Source organism: Carlito syrichta, unplaced genomic scaffold (genome assembly GCF_000164805.1).
Source record: "Carlito syrichta isolate Samal-C Ts95f unplaced genomic scaffold, Tarsius_syrichta-2.0.1 Scaffold304432, whole genome shotgun sequence".
NCBI classification, from domain to species: Eukaryota; Metazoa; Chordata; class Mammalia; order Primates; family Tarsiidae; genus Carlito; species Carlito syrichta.
Window position 1 is genome coordinate 394,142 of NW_007248528.1, and position 18,480 is coordinate 412,621.

Sequence of the window (18,480 nt, forward strand, 5' to 3'; positions counted from 1 at the left end):
ACTCTCAGTCACTTAATGTTTTGAATGAATGAAAGAAAAGCTCTCTCTTTGGTCTTACCCACATCTTAGGAATTTTCTAAACTCTAACCCAAGTCTCAAGTGAGACTTGAAGAAGAACTGAACCCCCTCCCTGGTCTGAATTAGAGACTGGACATTCCTGTCTTTACTCCCAACTGACCTAGATGTTCGAGGAAGACGGGATCTCCACATCACGCAACATCTGGGGCTCTTCCGGCATAGACACGAAACAAGGAGTGATGACCAACAAAGCTCCATCAGTCCGTAGGATTCCCATCAGGTCAACACCTGGTCTGCCTCCAAATTCCACCCACTTCTCACTGTTCCGGCCTCACCTCTTCCCCACAGCCTTCCGGGACCACTCCAGCCTGTGCGCAATGAAGCAGAGAGCATTCGACAGGCTGTGCAGGCTCAGAAAGCAACTGTCATATCTTGCACACCATCTTCTCTAACAAGGCAGCAGGGAAGGGTCCAAATGATGTCACATCTGTCCTTAATCCCCCACAGAGTAAGTCCCTGGTAAATAAGTAGGTTGCCAGCTGATAGATTTCTTCGCTCTTAGGCTTACGGCTTATAGAATTATAAATAAATTATAGAAAGCATAGCACACATGTTGAGGGCATGGAAGGTGAAAATATATTGACTGGGTTAAAAAAAAAAAGAGTCTCTCATTCCAACATTATCTATGCGTGCTTCTACCAAAGTGTAGCGTGGTTGTCCTTGAAACTCAGGGGCTCTGTCTTATAAAAGAAAAATGATCTCCAGGCTGAGGATATAAAAACCACAGGTAGGCCTTTCCAAATTGGCGTGGGAGCTTCAGGGTTTGGAGGTGTTCCAAGCCAAGCACAGAGAAACATCCATCATGCTCAGCCCGAGTTCATCTTCACTGCTCTGTTAGTATGAAATGTTCAGCAGTTATTTTGGTTGAGTTAGATTTATCGCTACATTTAATTTAAAAGAAAACAATCAAACAGAAGAGGGCCCTTTCTTCTCTCTCATCAAAACATTAGTATCCCCGAGTCAGAGCGGCTTAATGAGAGAGCAATCAGAGCCACATTCCGTCAGGGAGAAAGGAGGAGTCCTCGTTTTGCACAGAACCGCAGGAAGATATTTCTTTTCACACATGGACAGAACAGAGGGAAACACTCTTAGCCAAAGCGGGGGGGGGGGCCTTGCTGAAGGCATCACGATTGCTCTGCTCCAGCCGGCGGGCCCTGGGCTCTGCCCTGTGCCCAACACCCCAATGTGACCGTTTGTCAGAAGCTGCATGGAGATGACTCTTGGTGACAGCGCCATGTGGGTTTCATTCTGCTGACTGCTCATCAGGCATTCACAGGGCAATAAAAGTATTGTTTACATAGCCAAAAAAAATGAGTGACTATTGAAGGCACAACAAAATTGTCGTGCATGTTTCCAAATACAACTAAGGATAAAATTAGATGTGACCAAAAAAAAAAAAGCATGTTTTCCCAAACTTTGACCAACTTTAGGATAATCATAACTGTAATTTAGCTGAAGACAGCCAGCCCAGAGAATGTGTCATGTAAGAATCTATACCCTCCAGTAAGTAGTGTTCTTAGTTTTCTGCTTCAAGAGTCTTCTGACCCTGACGCTCTAGAAACCCATCGGTCATTCCTTACACCGTGTTACAAACAAGACCCCACTCTCTGGCAAGATGTCAAAGGGCCTGGCCAAACATCTACTTTTCTCAAGTACAAGTGATAGTGGATGACAATGTCCAGCCCTTCTCTAAATTCTGACAACTGTGTAACAACAAATAAAAAACACTCCAGTGATTTACAGCCTCGCTTCCACCCTGCTGTGTTCTGTGTTTCTTTAAGAAAGGTGCATGCCAACCCTGAAACCCTGCAGTTGCCATGGCAATTATCTGTGTTTAGAGAACGCAGGAGTCAAGGTCCAGCGGTGGAAGAGAGTGCACCTTAACGATGGCTTTTCAGGAGACTAAATCACACTTAGTTTCCCATTTCAAATAAATGGTAAAAGAAAATGAGACGCTTTCGTCGAAGAGCCCTAAGTGCCAAGGTCTGTTTCCATCAGGGGCTTGGTTCCTCCTAGGAGTGAGATCTCAAGAAAGAAAGTAGGGCCCGGCGGGCTGTTTACCCAAGGGAGGGTGACTTGATCAGGGAGGGTTCTTCCTTGCTGACCAACCTGGGGACACATTTGCTCTTTTGCTTCCCACAATATGGTTTTCAGATCCTTTAAGATCCCTCGGTAAATTCCAGATCATGACTCGACAAAAAAACACCTGGTCCTGATCCCCAGAGTCAGCCATAGCATCCCGTTGGGCAGGATTCAGGCAAGCTTGGTGCAGTGCCTCACTCCGGAAGGCCAAGAGAGGTTGCCGGACCCCCTGATGGAGTTGCTTCACCCTCTCTTCACTCTCTCGTGGCTTCACAAAAGCAAAGGGTCTGACAGCCAACAAAAATCAAACGACTCGATTAATAATGAGTAGAGAACATTCTTCCAAAGAAGATACACAAATGGCCAGTAAACAATGGGTTTCTAGATCATTAGGGTCAGAAAAGAGGCTCAGCAGCGCTGGTCATTTGGGAAACGCAAGTTGAAATCACAGTAAGATCCTGCTTCACGCTCACTAGAATGACTATTATTTAAAAAAGAAGAAAGAAAGAAACAGAAAATAAGTGTTGATGAGCACATGGTGTGAAACGGTAAAGCCTTTGTGGGAAACAGTAAGGCAGTTCCTCAGAAAACTAAACACTGGATGACCACAAGATCCAATACTTGCTCTCTTGGGTAGATGCCCAACATCAGTGAAGACAGGGATGCCAACAGATGTTTGTACACCCATGTCTGTGCACAGCATATTCACAAAAGACAAAAAGGCAGAAGCAACCCAACATGAATGTATTTCTAAAATATGGTCTACGCGTGCAATGGAGCATCATTCAGCCCTGACAAGGAAGGAAACTCTGACACACGTTGCAACATGGATGAAGCTTGAAGACATTATGCTAAGTGAAATAAGCAAGACCCACAAAAAGACAAACACTATATGACTCCACTTACACGGGGTCTCCAGAGAAGCCAAAAATTGTAGAAATAGAAAGAGGGAGGAGGGGGAGTGGGTGCCAGGGACTGGGTGGAGGGTAGTTTCCGTTTTAAAAGACGAAAAGAGTGTTCTGTGGATGAATGGTGGTGATGGTGACACAGCGTGAATGTACTCACTGCCACTAAACCGCATGCTTGAAGGTAGTTAAGATGGCGTATTTTATGTTATGCTTATTTTACCACCAGAAAAAAAAGCTAGGGACCTGTTTCGCAGAAGAACTCCAGGCAAACCATATCTGCAGCACAGCTTTCATTTATTTATATTTTATTTTAAAGATTGTGGGGTACTAATCAGGATTAGTTGTACAAGTGGACATCGTACAGGTCAAGTTTGGGCCTTCCTTTGGGCCCTACTTTGCCTGGTTTGAGATCAGGTATCCTTATTGATCATGTGTCCCCCCACCCAACCCCGGCAGTGTTCCACTACTTCCAATGCCTTTCTTATAGTATTATGGTCAATGTTCAGGGTCTGCTTATGAGTGAGAACGTGTGGTACTCTCTTCTCTGTTTCTGTGATGGATCGCTGAGTATGATAGACTCTAAATCCATCCAAGTTGCTGCAAAGCCCTTATGTTTGTCCTTCTTTATGGCTATCTGCACGGTCTAATTACTGACGCAGCAACCCAGCACTCGGTGGAACCAAAGTTGTTCTGTTCTGTAACCAGGTAGTCTAAAAATATGCAGTGAATATCCCCAGTTCATGGCCTTGGGTATAAATCTTTAAAACAAAAATGTTTGCAGCGGCTGCAGGATGTTCACAAAAAATTCATCCTTCCAGGTTCTTCAGACCAAGCTGCCAGTTAGACAACTGTCAGGACCCTCCAGCAGGGCAAACTTCCTGAAGAAATGTGGGAACCCGCGACACTGATCTGCCCCGGCCCTGGCTCTGGCAAAAGTCAGCCCTTCCCTTGTATTTTTGTGACACTTCAGCAAAGGATCTAGAGAGTTCTTGCTACATAGTTCTAAGTCTGTGACAAAGGTCCCAAATTGATTTTGGAAATATAGACACTCAGAGGAAGGAGGAAAGGAGGAAGTGCGGATGTCTCTTCAGGAAGTAAGCATCGGCTCGAGGGGCTACAGTGGGGAGGACGTTGCCCAATATGAAGGAAAACCTAGCTGCGGCCAGAGGAAACCGACAGGAACAGTCTTTGCGGTGGAGGCAAGTGATTCTCAAGATGAGAGGGCGTTGGAATGCTGCCATCGCAGGTGAGTTTGAATGCCCAGCCTGCAAGCATGGGAAACTCCAAAAAGTTTCAGAGTCATCAGAACGCAGTGATCATGGCAGATTGGGAACTGGAAAACAGCCACTGGTGGACTTATATGGGACTTTCCAACATTGGAAAATATGAAAATACAAATAACTGGGACATGAACACAACCAGTTATATTGTTGTTATTTGTTTGATAAGCTCTGCCTGACCCAATCCTGTGAAAGATTCATGCAATGCGCCACAGCCAAGTGGTACTACAGGTGTGTTTGTGTGTCGGTTTTGCCATTCACTTGTCCGGGCAGGGGAATCACGGGTGCAGGCTTGCCAGTCTGGAATACTGCTTCCAGATTCCGTCTACACCGTAGCATAGACCTGGTCCCATAAGCTTGCTTCTGAATTCTGTCTACACTCTAACATAAACCTGCCCCCATGCAATCACTTCCAAATCCCGTCTACACAGCATAGCCTTGCCCCTGTGCACTCGCTTCCAAATCCTGTCTACACCTTAGCATAGACCTGCCCCTGTGCACTCACTTCTGAATCCCACCTACACCATAGCATAGACCTGCCCCCAAGAACTCGCTTCAGAATCCCATCTATACTGCAGCATAGACCTGTCCTGTGCACTCACTTCCAAATCCTGTCTACACCATAGCATAGACCTGCCCTGTTCACTCGCTTCCAAATCTCATCTACCCTGTAGCATAGATCCGCCCCCATGTACTCACCTCTGAAACCCATCTACACCACAGCCTACACCTGCCTCCTTGCATGCACTGACCACAGGCAAGCTGTACACTGGACCTTATCAAAAGGCAGGAGAGTGAACTCCTCACAGTGCCCATCGTACCGTGCTTAGCAAACCCACTCTGGAGTGTCCCAGGACTCACGTCCCATTGAGCACCCCAGATCCTCATGAGTAGCTGGAAGCAGGAAATCATCTTAGGGGGAGAATGGCCACAAGCGTGACCAGCGTTCTCATGCTTTCTGAGGTTGAGATAATCCAGAATGATATCTGCTTTGGAGAATTTATCTACTTTGGAGAATTTAGAGTCTGCGGTTATTCACACAAGGCAAATTATTTTTACCGATGGCAACAGGGTGATTTCTTTCTCTGGAACTGAAAAATGGCCCCAAGAGATTATGTTTTCCTCACATGGGGAGTGCTTGACTACCACAGGTATTTTATTCACTCTGTTTCAATCCCTAGTTGTCATAATTAATATATTATCACATGTTAATTCTCTATCACCATGGCCTTCATGCCACCAAGGCTTGCTTTGCAAATATTTATTTTAGGGGTTGAAAAAGTGCACACTACAGGCTTTCATTTCCTTCAAAAAGTGCAGTGAACTGTGTAACCTGTTGAGACTTTGTGTTGTGTTCTCCCTACAGACCACCATGGAACTGAGCTAAACAGGTCGTCTTCAAGATAAAGGCTCTACATCTACGAGAAGCTCACAGTCAGCATCCTGCTAAACAGACAGAAATTGGAACCATTTTGCCTGAAAACTAGAAGACAAGGATGACCACTCTCACCTCTTTTGTTCAACATAGCTTTGGAAGTCCTAGCTAGAGCAATCAGACAAGAGAAGGAGATCAGGGGTATCCAAATAAGAAAAGAGGAAGTCAAATTATCCCTCTTTTCTATACCTCGAAAACCCAAGAGAATTTGTCAAAAACTTCCTTGCACTAATAAAGGACTTTGGCAAAGTCTCAGGGTAAAAAATAAATGTGCAAAAGACAGTTGCATTTCTATACACCAATAATAAACAAACAGAAACCCAAATAAAAAGCACAATCCCATTCACAATAGCCACCAAAAAAATGAAATACCTTGGCATCTTCCTAACCAGAGACATGAAAGACCTTTACAATGAAAACTACAAAACACTGCTCAAAGAAATCAAAGATGACACAAACAAATGGAAAAATATTCCATGCTCATGGGCTGGAAGAATTAACGTTGTCAAGATGTCCATCCTACCTAAGGCAATCTATAAATTTAATGCCATACCCATTAAATTACCAGCAGCATTCTTCTCAGACCTGGAAACAACAATACAGGAATTCATATGGAAATATAAACAACCACAAATAGCTAAAACAATCCCCAGTTAAAAAAAAAAAAAAAAAGTAGGAGGTATCATACTCCCAGATTTTAGACTTTATTATAAAGCTATGATAATCAAAACAGCCTGGTATTGGTACAAGAGCAGGCATATAGAGCAATGGAACAGGATTGAGATTCCAGAAGCAAAACCTCAATTTCTCAACCAACTCATCTTCAACAAAGCCTCCACCACCAACCACTGGGGAGAGGAGAACCTATTCAGTAGATGGTGTTGGGAAAACTGACTGACCTTATGCAGAAGATTAAAACAAGACCCTTACCTATCACCATACACAAAAATCAACTCTAAATGGATCAAAGACCTAAATTTAAACCTCAAACTATAAGAAGCTTAGAAAATTCAGGAGACACCCTTATGGAAATTGGGACTGGCAAGCAATTCCTGATCAAAACCCCTAGTGCTCATGCCATAAGAGATAAGATAGATAAGTGGGACCTCATCAAACTGACAAATGGGACCTGGTCAAGCTTCTGCAAAGCCAAAGAAACCATCAAGAGAGCAAGGAGACAGCCCACAGAATGGGAAAAAATATTTGCCAACTGTATGTCTGACAAAGGCCTAACATCTAGGATCTACAAGGAACTCAAATGGGCCAAAAAGAAAAAAACAAACAGCCCCATTACAAAGTGGGCAAAAGATATGAATAGACAGTTCTCAAAAGCAGATATATGAGCAGCCAACAGATACATGAAAACATCCTCAGCCTCACTGGTCATCAAAGAAATGCCAATTAAAACTACACTGAGATACCACCTAACTCCAGTCAGGATAGCTATCATCAATAACTCAAAAAACAACAGATGCTGGAGAGGATGTGGTGAAAAGGGAACACTACTACACTGCTGGTGGGAGTGTAAACTAGTACAGTCTCTGTGGAAGACAGTGTGGCAATTCCTAAAAGATCTAAAAATTGACCTTCCATACGACCCCACAATCACCCTACTGGGAATATACCTGGATGAACTCAAATCGTTCTATGAAAAAAATACCTGCACACATATGTTTACCGCAGCATTGTTTACAATAGCAAGAAAATGGAACCAACTGTGCTGCCCATCAAAAGAGGCTGGATTTTTAAAATGTGATACATATACACGATGGAATATCACACAACCATAAAGAAGGACAAAATCATGAACTTCACAGCAACCTGGATGGTCTTAGAGTCTGTAATACTGAGTGATGTATCACAGAAAAAAAGAACTGAGTATCACATGTTCTCACACATAAGCAGACCTTAGAAAATTATCATAATACTATAAGAAAATAATTGGTAGTCATGGAAAACTGCCAGGGAGAGGTGGGATCGGCAGTAGTGGGAATCTGCCAGGGGAGAGGGGGGACACACTTCATCAACAAGGGTACCTACATAATAAACATTTGCATACCTAACCCTGAATTGTACCCCACGCCTTTAAAATAAGAAAAGTAGAATTTGGCCGGGCTTAGTGGCTCAGCCTGTAATCCTGCTCTTTGGGAGGCTGAGGTGAGTGAATTGCCTGAGTCCGCGGGTTCAAGACCCACCTGGGAAACTCGGCAAGACCTCATCTCTACAATAAATCAAGAAAAAAACAAATTAGCCGGGTGTGGTAGCGAGCGCGTATAGTTACACCTCCTTGGAAGGCTGAAGCGGAAGGATCGCCAGAGCCCAGCAGGTCGAGGCTGCGGTGGCCGGGAGCAGCCACTGCACTCCAGTCTGGGTGACAGAGTGAGACTCCAGCTCAAAAAAAAAACAAAGAAAATTAAAATTTAAAAAAGGTGAAGGCTCTAGGTTAGTACAATCTCTTTGGAATCAAAGCATATTTAAGCCTCTACCTGTATTAAAGAACAACCTTTTTAAAAGAGTGATGGGAAGTTTGAGGTTATTGTTTCTTTTCGTAGCTGTTCTTTTCCTGGGGAAAAGAGTAAGAGAATCGTGTGTGGTGGGTGGTGGCTTTAAGCACAGCATGAATGTGTTCAACCTAAATCATGGTATCACTTTCTGTGCATGAAACCAGCAGCTGAAATGGATGATTTCTTTTGTAGCTGAAGTTAGGAGGAAAAAGTCCTCTATTACTTTTTGAAAGTATTAGCTGTCCCAACGAGCATAGTATTCCCAAAGTAATAGCTGAATAGCCTTTGCTCTCAACACACCTTCACAAAACTTAGAATTTTTGTGATAATGAACAGCAGTCGCTAATGTTCACTGGGCACTTACGACATGCCAGGTTTTTATTTAAACCTCAGACCATTCCTGTGAACAAGGAACGTGGTCTCCTTGATGCTTGGGAGAAAGGCAAGATTGGACCACTCCAAACTCACCAAAAGTCACACCATCAGGAAGACGCAGCCCCAAATCCCAGACTCCCAGCCATGACCAGGTTCACCTCCCGAGGCTCCTCCTCCATCCTCAGAAAGCCAGGCTCCCGGCTGGCATGAAGAAGCTCTGCCTCGTGGCTGAATTTAGCCCACTGTCCCACATGCATCTTAAGATGAGCCAGCTTTTCCCAGTAAAGTATTTTAGAACAGCGAGTCCCCCACTTTACTCCCAGGGATGTGGCTGAAAAGTAGATGCTGAGGCAGGCCTGAGACTCTGCATTTTCAGGAAGCTCCTCAGACAACGTGGGCACTGCTGGTCCCAGGCTACACAGTGAGGAGCTAGGATTTGGGGAGCACACAAGTCACTAATGATCTGTGCAGTGGGATCTTCAGCACAGAGTAGGGCGACTGTGTAGGAAGACACAGGAAGTCTATTTCAACACTTCAGGAAAACCGTCAATCGGCACCAGTCTCTCCCCTCCCCCTTCGCCCCCCCTCGCCCCCCCCGGGGAGAAGGGCTGCCGTCCAAGGATGCAGATGGACAGGTAGTTGGCATCTGCTCTCGGGGATTTGGAGCCAGATTTGATCGAGGATTTGGGGCAGTGCATCTGAAATTTTCGTGACTTGTACAAAAGTTGTCAATAAACTAAATGCATTCTTATGAGGACTAATAGACAGCAAATGACATCGTGAAAGAATGTCTAAAGGCACTGAGAGAGACTGCAGGTGAAAAGAGGTGACCGTAAAATAATTCTGGAGAAATACTAGAAGGATCAACACTGAAAGTTTAATGGCAGTTCTCTGGAGATAGGATTTTAAGATGGCTTCCTTTCTTTTCCTTGTCTGGATGATGTAAATGTTCTACAACAAATATGTATTACTTTGGGAATGAGGAGAGGAAGTGTTTTAATATGTGATTTTAAAGATGACTGTGTGCCAGCATCACCTCTAAATCCACGATGACTTTTAACGTCTCTGAAGGTAGGGCAACCAAAAGTCTCAAGGCTCCAGACTCAGGCAAGAAGAAGCAAACATCCAAAGAACCATCGACAGAATATTCTTGGAAAACCTACCCCATGCCCCCATGCTCACTTTCATTTCAGGAAACATGGTGGCGGGGGAGGGGGGCGGGGAAGCAAGGTGAATGGGCAAATCCAAATGGGGGGACCTTCTGCAGGACAGCTGACCTGCAGCAAGGGCAAGAAGTTGTGTGTACCATCTGCTCCGAGTTAGAAAGGACTCGAGAGACATCACAAACAACTGCAGGTGGGGTGTGTTGACGGAGTGAATACATGTGCACTCCCAAACTTGTATGTTGAATCCCTGATTCCCAGCGGGATGGCATTTGAATTCAGGGCTCTTGGGAGGTAAGTGGGTTTAGATGAGGCCAGAGTGCAGGATCTCCATGGAGGGACTAGTGCCCTTACAAGAAGAGGAAGAGACCAGAGCTTGCTGTCGCTGCGTGTGACCACACAGGAGAGAGGTAGCCCAACAAAGAATCTGCCAGCACCTTGGTATTACACTTCCCAGCACCCAGAACTGTGAGCAAGTAACATGTGTTGCTTGAGCCACCCAGTCTGTGATGTTTTATATAGCTTCCTGAACTGACTACAACATGGACTCTCAGTTGAACAAACCAAGTGTAAGAAAACGTTTTTGAAATAACCCAGGAAATTTGACTATACAAGTAATATTTTTAGGTGTGCAAACAGTCTTAGGGTTATAAGAGAAAATGTTCATACTTTTTAAAGATGCCGTCTGGCCTATGTTGGAATAAAATGAAAAGGCAATGCAAGATATTTTTTAAACGCCTTTAACAAAAAAATTTTGTAAGTGAGTAGCTTAAGGGAAGCAGCAAAATTATCAATAACGGTCAAATCCGGGTGGTAAATATGTAAGTGCCCATGAAATCCTTAATTCCCCCTACTTTTGTGTGTGAGAAATTTCTTATAATATAATATGTAATCAGAGTTTCCAATATTCCTACCCTAACGTAGAATACTGAAGTAAACTAGAACGCAGACACACGGATACCTTAAGCTGGAGGAAGATGCGTCCTCTATGCAAACTGAGCCTGAAGATACTGAATATGAACTCACTTGAATTATCACTATAGCTGAATAATCTAGATTGCACGAGACATAAAGAGAGAATAAGAGCACTGTGATGCGACTATATGGGTACTGATACAGACTGATTCTGAATTCAGAAACAATTTGTCCAGATTAAAGAAAAGAATGAGGGTAATAACTGGCGTGTGTGTGCTGCTTTATGACCGATATGCCTCTGTCATCCGGTGCATCACCTATTTCATCTTCATCTGATCTCCTTTCCTTCCACTCTAATGTGTAAAGATGACCTTCCATCTTTCAGAGAGATTTCTGCAAATTCATCCGGTGAGCATCGACCACCTGCCAGGCAAGGTACTTGGAAATGGACATAGGAGAGACGTGGCCTTCAGCTCTGGCAACTGAGATCCTTCCAGCGTGGAATAATGCAGCTTTCGCGTGACCGTCACCAATCAGACCATCTTTGAAGCCTTCCATTGAGCCCCACACTTTGAGGAGAGGTGAGTCCAGTTAGATTCTGAAAACTATATCCCAGGGAGGTGAGGAAAGAAGATGGGGGAAGTTCGTTTTAAAAAGGCTTGACGGGGCAAGAGAAAATCAGTGCTTACGCAAAAAACAGAGGTCATTCCCACAGTGAGTGCCCGCCCCAGGGTGCCAAGGGTGGCGAATTCTTAGGATGTGGTGCATGGCCGGACACGTGCTTTCCCTCTGCTCTTTCTCTCTTTAATTCCGGTCCACATTCCCACACGTGATCACTCGAAAGCTTCCCTGCTCTTTTTCAATCTTTTGAGCCACCACCAGCTCATCTGGTGGTCTCCTCCTTCCCAAAGACAAGCCAAAGAACACTGGGTGAGAACTGCCTCCACTTACCCGCACCACCACCACCTGACCCAGAGGAAACGTGGCCTAGGTGTCCCACACCTCTTCTGATGTTAGGGAAAGGTTGTTCCTCGCCCATGTGCCAGGCCCACTTTTCCACCAGTGCACTTGGGCCCTCGCCCCTGCCCTTGCAGTATCTGGTCCGGCCAATCCTGCTGCATTTCTGCTTCTTTCTTTTTCCCGGAGACAGATTCTACAGCAACCTACGGAAAGCTGTAGACCCATCTCCCAGGTGGAGGGATTAGGCATGCACCGTAGCACAGAGTTGCGGGGGGTGAGGGAAAGACCCCCGGAAGATTTCACCTCCTGAAATCCTCTTTTCCTGCTGTCAGGACCCATTTTATCACTGTCTATGAAGTCACCAAGTCAGACCCAAAAATCCTAGACCCTCTTCCTCATCTGTCTACCCCAACCCCTTCCAGTGGGTGACCAAATCCTAAGGCACAGCCTCCCTTGCCATCTGGAATCTGCCCTTCCCCTCACCTGCTCCAAAGCACAGCCTCCATGCAGACCCTCATTCTCTGTCCTCCAAATTATTACAACAGGCTAAAGCTTGTCCATGGTCTCTCCTCATTCATTCCAACCCACACACGAGCAGCCAGAGCATCTATTTTTTTCTCTGTGTCTCTAAGATGTAAATCTGGCTATACCGTTTCCCAGAATAGAACCCCTCGATTCACACTAGCCAAGTGGTGGAAGCAACCCAAATGTCCATCATGGAATGAGATACACACGATGTGATATCTGCATGCAAGGGAACAGTGTTCAGCCTGACAAAGAAATCCTCACCCCTGCTACAACGTGGATGAGTCTTGAAGACATCATGCTAAGTGAAAAAATATCCAGACGCAAAAGGACCAAATCAGTTTGATTCCACTCACCTGCAGTCCCTCGAGTGGACACATCCATAGAGACAGAAGGTAGAGTGATAGCTTCCAGGGGCTGAGCTGGGGGATGGGAAGTAGTTATCCAGTGGGTGCAAAGATTCATTTGGGAGGATGAAACATTGTAGAGATACATGATGGTGATGGCTGCAAAACAATGTGCATTGCTTAATGCCCCCGCACTGTACACTTGAAATGGTTAAATGGTCAATCTTATGCCACATGTATTCTGCCACAATTAAAAGGAACCCTTCCATAACTCTGTCACCTAGAGGTAAATACTAAATTCCCCATAATGGCATCCAAAGTTGGGATCCAACCCCTTTCTGGTCCTCCAACCTCTGGTCATAAGCCACACCCCATCCTAGCTCCAACCCCCGTGGCTGTGCACAGACCTTGCCTCTCCTCCCTGGATCTTCCTTCCCTCACAGAAGGCAATCTAGTGCCTTCCAGCACTGCAGAGCGAGGGCTGGGAATGACCAGATAACTTGCACTCTCCGTTGGCCCCTTGCTGGCTGCACAAGTGATTCCCTGACTTCTGGGTCCTTAGCTTCCTAATCTGCAAAATGGGAATAATAAACCAGCCATCTTGGTGACGATTAAGTGAATCGGCCCGTGGGGAGCTTTGTGACTTGCACCTGGCACTCAGTGAACACCTGACAAGGTGCTGTCACCGGAGAGCATCTCTGATTCTTAAGAAACAGCATCCCATGACGGGACCTGTGTTTGGAGCCGTCTCTGCTCCCTTGTTGTCCTGAGAAAAACTGGGCACTCCTTTTCTGCGTTTCCTATATAGTACCTTTTACACATGGGAATTTCTTTTAAAGAAATGGTGTCCTGGTCTGTTTCAGTGTGGGACTCCTCCAGTGAACTGTGCTCCTAGGGATCAGAAAATCCATCTGCCTCCTAGTCGTACTATCCAGATAGACCCGGCAGGTGTCACACCTCGAGCACAGTCAGCAGAAGTCAGGGGTTAAGTGAGTCCACTGTAGAGGGGAGTCCCACAGAGGCACAGGACGGGGGCAGAGCTCTAGGTCCAAGAGGTGCCAAGCCCGAGAGTGTGAGGCTTCCCCATGGCCATGCTGAGCGGTCCCCGGACGTCACATCATCCCTGTACATCACCCCTGGACACAGGCTTCTGACAGGAAGAAAGTCCACCTCTTGAGGCCTGCACTCACCTCTGCCACACAGCTCCATGGCAGAGTGCAGCCAGGGGAGGATACCAGGACCGAGCGTGTTGAGGACACAAGCAAATCCTCCCCAGGGCACACAGATGCGTGCCACAGCAGCGGAGGCCCTGCTCCTATAGGACCTCACGGCCACCAAGGGCTGTGCCATGCTGGATGCTCTGGGCCCCTTCTGCCTGTCCGTGGAATCCCCTCGATGGGTGGCTGTGCCCATCAGAGGCTCTCCACGCCCGGCTTCCGAGGAAGTGACGGGTCCTCCTCCTCACCCTCTGGCCCTGACATCACCTTGAATCAAGGCAGAGCTGAGATTTCCACCTCTCCCAGGCCCCCACCCCACCCTCTTCGCCGGATAAGTTAAGCCTCGGCAAGAATGCCTCAGTAAACATCGTTTTCTGTTTAAACTTGTTAATAATTGCTGGATTTGGTTCAGGGCATGTTTTATTATGATGGCTGCTAACAGGAAGGTCTCCAGCCATCAGGTCCTCTCACACACTCCACGTGGAGAAAAGTCGAGGTGTCCAGTGCACCTCTGTGGACCAGCAGTCTAAACAGGTGGGAGGAAAATTGTCTAGACAAGAGACAGAGGGGAAGTGGGGGGAGGGAGGAGGAGCAGAGAGGAATGAGGGAGAGAATGGGGGGGAGGGAAACAGAGATGGAGCAGGCAGGAAGAAAGGAGGCAAGTGGAGGGGGGGAGAGGGGGGAGAGAGGGAGGGAGAGAAGAGAAGAGAAAGAGGGAGGAAGGGAGGAGAAGAGGAAGGGAGAGGAAGGGAGGGGGAAGGAGAGGGTGCACAAAGTTCACAAGAAAACAAGAGAGAGTTTCAGAATCCAGACCCAGGGCACCTCCTTCCCCCAGTCTCCACAAGCACAGGGGCTTGGCACAGGGTCCCTTTCTGGCTTCATGTCCCCGTGAGCCCCACGTAACGTAGGTTCCAGCCTGAGGGTCCCCGCCCTCTGATTCCAGGTGCCCATCACCTCCTTCCCGTGTGGAGCTCCCAAGGGAGCGGGTGCCCATGCAGAACCCCGGAGGCCATGATGGAGGTGCCAGCCGCAGGCCTAGCTGGAAAGAGCCACACAGCGATGGGCTGGGGTGCTACATCCCTGGTTCTCTGTGTTCCTGGCAGGAGCCTGACCTACCGTGCAACAGTCCAGCAGGCAAAGCAACACACTCCAGAAGTCTGGACTGCCTACCCATGCCACCCCACCCAAAAGCCCCCACTCCTCAGATCCAAGCCTGGGGCCCATTCTCCAGGAGTCCTGCCTGGTCAGGCACAGTTCGACGGTGCCCAGGGAGAGGCCATCGCCCTGGTTGAACACCAACACAGAGAAACAGAGGCACTGGCCCCAAGCGACCCTGAGTGGCAGGTTCCACTGACCCATGCTCGCATGCCATCGCCTTTGACCTTCTTTGGGGGGAAGGGCCCCATCTTTGCCCTGAAAAGGAAATAAAACACTGCTGGAACACTGCAGTTTGCGTTTGGGTTTGGGGGATTGGGTTTCTTCCTTCCACTGACAATTGTCTCAAAACCTGACCCCTGAACTCCAGATAATGCTGGCTGCTACCTCTTTTTTTTCTTTTTTTTTTTTTTGAGTCAGGGTCTTACTCTGTTGCCCAGGTTGGAATGCAGTGGCACGATCACAGCTCACCATAGCCATGACCTCCTGGGCTCAGGCAATCCTTCTGCCTCAAGCTCCTGAGTAGCTGGGACTACAGGTGTATGCCACCAGTCCCAGCAAATTTTTAAATATTTTTATAAAATGAAGTCTAACTATGTTGCCCAGGCTGGTCTTGAACTCTGGGGTTCAAGCAATCCTCCTACCTCAGTCTCCCGAAGTGCTGGGATTGCAGGCGTGAGCCACTGCACCCGGCCAAGTTTCTCTTACTTTTAAATGTCATCTAGTCTGTATTGGTACAGTACACCCTGGCAGAGAAGAGACCAGCATCCCTACGGGGATACCAGGAAGGCCCCTGGGCTCTGCATCAAGAAAGGAGCGGTGGATGGGGCAATGTTAAGAAAACTATCTAGTGACAATGAGTGATTATCTTGACAGCTTCCAAAAGGACCCTCTTCCTGTGTCTCACAACCCTGATCTCCCCTCTCCCTCCCTCTGGGCTATCCTTGAATTTCAAAGATCCAAGTCTAGTAGGAGGTGACTCACCCAGTACCCCCACCCATGCTGCATAGGGCTTTTTTGCATCCCTCCCAAAGCGAACAGCCTGTCATCTCAGGCAGCAAAGACACTGGGGAATACCCGCCCCTCCCCCCCGACTCCACCCAGCTTCTCCGCGACACCCTCTCCACTGTGTCTGTTATTCTAAGTTCCAGCTCCCTCCTTTCTGATCCCCCATCCTCACTGCCCCCACCAGAGCAGATACGTCCCCTCCACCAAGATGATCCCGGTCAGTCCTCCAGCCTCCAGAGCTTCCTGTTTCAACGTGCAGGATGCTTCCATCGGGATCTGAAGCCAGCACCTCAGATGTCATCCTCCCCACAAAGCCAGCCCATCCTGTCACCTTCCTCCACTCCCTGGGCAGTGCTGACTTTGCTGGGCTCCACCTCCCCATCCTCCTCCCCTCATCTCCATGACACACGTTCCTACTTCTCCTGGGCCGCTTCCTTCCCTCCCTTTCGTCCCCACTGTGTCAACCCAACACACCCTCAGGTTCCTGGCCAAGACTCCCGGACCGTCCTCTGCTCCATCCTGTCTTACGCGTCAGCGAAAGCCAGAGCAGAACAGGACCTGGAAAGCATCATGTGAATGTCCTTCTCCTTACAGGTGAGGGAGGGACTGGTACCAGGGACACAGGTTTGCCACAGTTTCTCGGCATTCAATGGGTCACTCATCTGTCCTAGACATCACTACTGGTGCCGTGGCTCAGACACTGCGGCCAAGACTCTACACGTAGTACCAGGGTAGCCACTGGACACGGCCGTCCTGTCCTGCATCCAGGCTTTGCCTCTTTTTCCTGGAATAATTCCTCCTGGATGCCCCTCTGTCCTGGTCAAACTCACCTCAGGCACCACTCTCCCAGGAAGCCCACTTTGATCTGCTCCTGGCTGTCCCTCCTTCTGGGCTCCTGCAGCCTCTCTCCAGATTCCCCTTGGGACACAAGTGCAACTTTCCCTTCCTGTGGTTATGTATCCAACTTGACATTGTAGACTGCCCTACTCATGGTATTGATTCCTTACAGACTCTCTCCTCATGTCCTGAACAGGTAATGGCTAAACTGCATGGGGATAACCTTACTCTTTCTTTAATAGCTCAGAAACTGGTGACAAGGCCCCAGGGAGCTGAAAGGAAGGAGAGAATGGGTCAGAACAACTGTCCACTTGGAACGAGGAACTTTCTCCATGGCAGGATAATGGGAAGCTAAGCACCTCCAGAGAGCCCAAGTGGGACGAGCTCCTGTCAGCCCTGCTCCTGGACACCGGACTGTTGACCCATTCTCCATGTAAGGATAAGAGCCAACTGTCAATCACCCTTTGGAAAGTATGTCATGACAACAACATGTCAGGGAGGCTAAGTCACAGGCATAAGTTTAAGATTCTGTAAAAGAAATTTTGGGAAATATCATAGACCCAAATATTCACCAAAATTGAGATTATCCTAAAATACAATCAGGCCTTTGTCCACTCATAAGTGGCTCTGTGAACATACACACTCTCTCTCTCTCCTTTTTTTTTTTTTTTTGAGTCAGAGTCTCACTCTTTGCCCAGGCTGGAGTGCAGTGGCACACTCACAGCCACTGCAGCCTCGAACTGCTGGGCTCAGGCGATCTTTCCACCTCGGCCTTTCAAATGTCTGGAACTACAGGCATACGGCACCAGGCCCAGTTAATTTATTTATTGTAGAGATGAGGTCTCGCCAAGTTGCCCAGGCTGGTCTCGAACCCCTGGGCTCAGGCAATCCTCTCATCTCGGCCTCCCAAAGTGCTGGGACAACAGGTATGAGCCACTGTCCCCAGTCTTCTGTTAACACTCTCTATTCCAGAGAAAAGGAGATGTTGAGGGAATGTGTGTGGAGCAGAAATAGGCCACCTCTTGGAAGCAACCTCATAGTCAGGAGATACAGGAAAATGATGAGTTGTCTAAGCCCGGCTCACATTGCAGTTAAACTCTTAGATGGAACTGAAGAAGTCTTTTTGTAGAGACATTTTCATATTTAATTTATTTAAAAAGCTAAAAATGATTGCTTCTTAATATTTTCAAATAGTTCTGAATAGAAAAAAGGAAGTGCAAAAAGTAAACTTTTTTACTTTTTTTTTTTTTTTTTGAGTTGGAGTCTCACTCTGTCGCCCAGACTGGAATGCAGTGGCCGCTCCCGGCCACCGCAGCCTCGACCTGCTGGGCTCCAGCGATTCTTCCGCCTCAGCCTTCCAAGTAGCTGGAATTACAGGCATGCGCTACCACGCCCGACTGATTTTTTGATTTATTGTAGAGATGAGGTCTCACTGCCCAGACGGGTCTCGAACCCACGGGCTCAGGCAATCCACTCACCTCAGCCTCCCAAAGGTGAGGGATTACAGGCTGAGCCACCGAGCCCAGCTATTTTTTTACTTTTTAATAGCAATTTTATGAAAATATAATTGGAAGTTTTGGCATACATATAGATCACGAAAGGATGACTATAGTCCAGCAAATTAACAAACTCATCACATCACATGGTTACCTGAGGTCGACTTTCTTGGCAAATTTCAGGAATCTGATACA